A 5,448-nucleotide genomic window follows, 5' to 3' on the forward strand; every position below is an offset into this window, starting at 1 on the left:
CTCTTAATATCGGGACAAGAAAGGTTATGCATATGAACAAAAGCATGCATCTTAAGTCTTCCGTTCCGCGACTGTACATCTCACGCCGTCAAGGGGGTCGCGAAATATTGAGTCTTGAATGTCATCACAACAGGATTATTCTGGGTACAACACATAGATTTGCAAATGGAAGAGACCCTCTTCTTAAAATGGTCAGAAATCACGAAGGTGTGGGCAAAGGAGCGTTTCTGTACAAAGCTGCGGAGGAGGCTGCTGAAGCACTTGGACTTGACTTCAGTATTAGGGGTGAGCAAAATGCATCAAATCTTATCTATCTCGAGTATTCACTCCTGAAAGCCCGGATTAAGAAAGCACAAGAGAAAAACTTTCATGAACAGCTCCTCGATAAGAGGATGCACGGTATCTTCCACAGAAATTTGAAGGATCAATCAATGTCTTGTGAGCTAACGTTTGCTTTCCATAAATCGCCCGGATTGAAGTCTGGTACGGAGGGTTTCATTTTTGTATGCCAAGTTGGTGTCATTTCCACCTTAACATATCGTCGCCACATTTTGAGTCAAAACATGCCCGATTATAGCTGCAGGGCGTGCCATGCACACCCCGAGCATTTAGCTCACATATTGTCTAGCTGTCCAACTCACACGGGTGCGACCTACATTCAAATTCACAATGCCACACTAAGAGTGCTTTATTACCATCTCTGTCACTCCTACGGCATTAACCTTAATATCGCTCCTCTAAATTCTCCCAGGGAAATTGAGTCAATTGTCGAGAATGGGAAGTGCCGCATATACTGGAACTTTATATTCTCGACAATTGTTTCTGTTGCTCACTCGAGGCCTGACATGGTTCTTCTTGACTTCGAGAAGCGAACCATGTTCGTTATCGTATTTTCGGCACCAGCTGACAAAAACATCATAACCAAGGAGAATGAAAAGAAAGAGAGTTATCAAGACCTTATAAGGGAGTGGCAACAATTGTACCCGGAATGTTCTGTTAAATTGATCGTCCTTATCATCGGCGCTCTTGGAGGTGCCAAGCTTTCACTTGCTAATGGCCTGAAAAGCATCCCTGCGTGTCAACAATATGCTAGAACACTTGCGGGAAAAGTGCAGAAGGCGATTGTCCTTGGGTCGCTCCGTGTTCTTAGGGTGCACGAGGCTTTTGCTGGATCGTCGTATTGATTCCTTTACATACTTTAACCATGTATCTCACGGTATGTATATATATGTATATATTTTAACGACTTTCGGAAATGACGTAGTTGTCAATGGAACCTTAAATTCTCTTCTGTTTTCTGTAACAGTTTCGTGGTATCTCTTGAAGAGTTCGGTCGTACATATATTCGTTTGGGGCAAAAGCCAAATAGAAAATTTCTAATTTTGTATAAATGCATTTTCTTAAAATTGTGCTTCGATATGCAGTTACTAGGAAATCTGAACAATGAATAATACAAACTACAAAATAGTCTCGGAAAGGACTGGAACTTTTAATGACAAAAGGCATGCATACGGAAAATCTAAAGATCATATTTCCGGCGACGAATGGAGGCTGGGAGTTTGGAATGCTAGGGGAGTAAATGATCTAAAGGTAAAAGAATTGCGTGAAACTATGGACGTGAAGAAACTAGACATTTAATGTGTATCTGAAACAAAGAAAAAGGGATGCGAAACCAAAGACATAAAAAGCGGCGTGTTGAAAGGCGGATTTGAAATATGGTCAGGAGTAGACTGTGAATCACATGGTAAACAAGGAGTAGGTCTGATTTTGAATGAAAGAGCAAAGCAGCATCTCGGAGACCATGGTTTCGTGTCTCCCAGACTACTGTGGGCTAGAATGAAAGTAGGAATCAGAAGACTATTTATCATAGCATGCTACGCGCCGGTTGATAGTGACCCTAGAGAAGTAAACGACGCCTTCTGGGACACTTTAAATGACACAATAAACATTTGCGAACATGGGGAAAGAGTAATTCTACTGGGAGACATGCACGGTTGGGTGGGCATCCAAAATCAGGATACAGAAAGAGTATCAGGTAATTTTGGGGTTCCAATGACAAACTATAACGGAGATAAATTAGTTGGGCTATGCTTAGAAAGGTGCCTGTTTATTACAAATACTTTGTTTAGGCATAAAATGATCCACATGTACACCTGGTCTAAAGAAAATAGCCGCAGTATAATTGACTTTGTTGTTGCGGATGAAAGACTAAGAGAGTTAGTCAAAGATACAAGAGTCATGAGGGGTCCTGAATGCAATACTGATCATTATCTTGGGATCCCAAAAATTAATTTAGTTCGGGGATGGAGAAAAAAGAGAAGCGAGAAAGCAAAACAAACGCAAATCAACATTGAGAACCTACAGAAACCGGTTGTGCGCATTTGTTGACCTAGAAAAAGCTTTTGACAAGGTAGATAGAAGTAAACTTTGGGAAGTCCTGAATGAGTATGGAGTCAACGGATGGATCCTACAAGCTATAAAAACAATATATACAGGTAGCAAAACGAGTGTAAGAGTGAATGGGAAACGGAGTGACTGTTTCGATATTATTCGAGGAGTTAGACATGGATGCGTTATGTTTTCATGGTTATTTATACTATTTATAAACAAGTGTTTAAGAATGGCTCTCTTCGACGAAGAGGGTATGGATCTCCAAACAGTAAGGGTACGTGGGTTAGCGTTCGCAGATGATAAGGTTGTTATGGCAGAGTCTATCGAAGACTTACAAAGAATGTTGAATAAACTAGATGAAAGCATGAAGAGCATAGGCCTCAAAATTAACGCAAATAAAACAAGAACTATGGTGTTCGAAGGAAAGAGTGAGAAAACACCATGCAATATTTTGTGAAATGATGAGAGAATTGAACAAGTTGATAAGTTCGTATACATTGGTAGCTTATTTACTAGGGACGGGAAGATAGATGAGGAATTAGATAGACGAATAAATGAAGGTAGGAAGGTTATTGGAAGAGCAGGTCCCCTTATCAGAAGTAAAAGTATATCAATTGAAGCTAAAATGGCAATACATAATTCCATATTTGTGCCGACAGTACTATACGGTAGCGAGACATGGACTTATGAAGAAAAAGATAAGATTAAAATTAACGCAATTGACATGAGATTCATGCGCATAGTATGCGGAAAAACCCTGATGGACAAAGTAAGTAACGAGACAATTCTAAAAGAATATGGTGCAGAAGAGACGCTAGTAAACAAATAGGAAAGAAATCGGTTAAGATGGTTCGGACATCTTGAGAGAATGCCAAATGAACTACTAACGAAAAAAGTGTATCAAGATAAAGTAAATGGCAGCGTGCCCAGAGGTAGATCGCGGAAAGAATGGTTAGAATGTGTGAATGAGGCCCTAGTTAGAAGAGACATAAGTAGTCACAGAAACACGAGAGCCTGCATGAAAAAATGCATGAACATAAAAGAAGCTAGAGAAGTATCCCAGGTCAGAAAAGTATGGCGGCAAATAGTTAATAAAAAGAGTGTCAGTAGAGTGAATGACGCCTAAAACTAAAGACCTTGGCCACTAATGGACCCAAGTGGGGAACCTTACATAACGACTTCGTGAGGTTCTTCGCTTGGGGTGATTGCTAGAGAGATTGATCAGCAACCTGGGTCGGAGCAGTGTTGCGGAACAAACTTGTTATTTACTTAAATAGCACGAGAATTCTGGATCAATCTGAAAAATCTCTATCCCTTCGACACACTACTCCTTTCCCCTACCGAGTGAGTCACGCCTACCCAGAAAGGGGAATGGCTTCATGGTGTAACGATAATAAAAATTTAATATAAAAGTCTTAAATGTTAAGCGTATTTAAATACCACAATTTTTAATATTTCGAAATTTCAGAAATAATTCAACAAATTCTATGTGTAATTAATATAAACTTTTTCTAAACCTCATTCAACTCATTCTAAGTTATCTTTTTTGAATTTTCGAAATTTATTTAATTGCTTATCCTGATTGGAAATAATTGAACCTTTTGCGATTGAAATCAGGGATTCTGCTTGAGAAGGAATGTGCTAAAAGTAATTTTTAAAAAATTCGTTCGAATTTTAATTTTAAAGACTGATAATTGTACACAATTTCCAGGCGCATCTTTCTTATTCTTCTACAAGAATTTTTAGGTTTTTCAGTTTTTGAAATCAGTTTATCCTACGTTTCTAAAACTCCTCTGAAGTTTAAATTCTTTTTTAATCTCATCAATTCTACACAATATTTATTGAAATTATTCGATTATTTACATTTTTTTTAGATTTGTAATGTTATCGAATTAAAAAATGCTTGTTTTAAAACCTTTTACACTCTTTTTCAAAATTTTGGGAAATTTTTTGATGTGCTTAAAAATCTTCTTTAATTTTCTTTTAAAGCACATTTTTCAAAATAAAAAACCATAAAAAATTTTCACACGATAATTAGTGATGTAATTCTTTTTTTAATCTTGTCAGGTCTTCTTATCTTTAAAAATTATTCAAATTTTTCCTGATTTTTTTTTATTTTGCAAAATTAAAAAAAAAATTGCTATTAAAATTTTTCAGATACTTTCACAATTTTTGACGTATTTTTGAATGTTTTGAAATGTTTTAAAATAATCTCCTTAAGTTAAATTTTCGAAATAAAAAATTAATCTAATTATTTCTAGGAACCTAAAATAATTTTTTTTCATTTTCGTGAATACTCAAAAAAATCTTGAAAAATCTTTACAGGCTTTAATTATATTTGAATCCTTTCAAAATTTCTGAATATCTCTTCAACTTACAGAATTTAAGTTTAAAATTCGACTTGAATCTCTTCAATTTTTAAAAATATTTCTTGCATTTACTCTATTTTGAACTATTTATTATACTATTACCAAATTGGAACATTTTGCTTTAAAATCTTCTACAGTCTTCTTTTAAATTTTAGGAAATCCTTTCACATGTTTAAAAACCTTTTTTAAAATTCTCATAAAGTACGTTTTTTTTATAAAAAGTCATTCAAAATTTTCCTACCAATTTTGAAAAAGTTTTGTTTCTAATATTTTCGGACCTTCTAAGCCTTCTAATCATTAAAAACTATAAAAATTTTTCCTGATTTTCTTTAAAATTCAGCAAAATGAAAAAGATTGTATTAAAATCTTTAGATGTTTTATTGACCATTTTAAACATAGTTTAAAATGTATTGGAATTTTTTTAAATAATTTTTCAAAATAAAAATTTATATTAATTATTCGTAGAATCCTACAAGATTTTTTTTGATTTTCGTGAAACCTTAAAAAATTCTTTAAAAAATCTTTACAAATTTTAATTATTTTCTAATCGTTTCAAAATTCCTGAATATCTCTCAAACTTACGCAAATTTGAAAGCACAAGCAAAGAAATAAATTTTTAAATGTGCAACAAAATTACGCTGAAGGCTTGATAAGAATTAATTTCCGAATAGCCAATTAGCAACCTAAA

Source organism: Belonocnema kinseyi, chromosome 7 (assembly GCF_010883055.1).
Source record: "Belonocnema kinseyi isolate 2016_QV_RU_SX_M_011 chromosome 7, B_treatae_v1, whole genome shotgun sequence".
In the NCBI taxonomy this organism is placed as follows: domain Eukaryota; kingdom Metazoa; phylum Arthropoda; class Insecta; order Hymenoptera; family Cynipidae; genus Belonocnema; species Belonocnema kinseyi.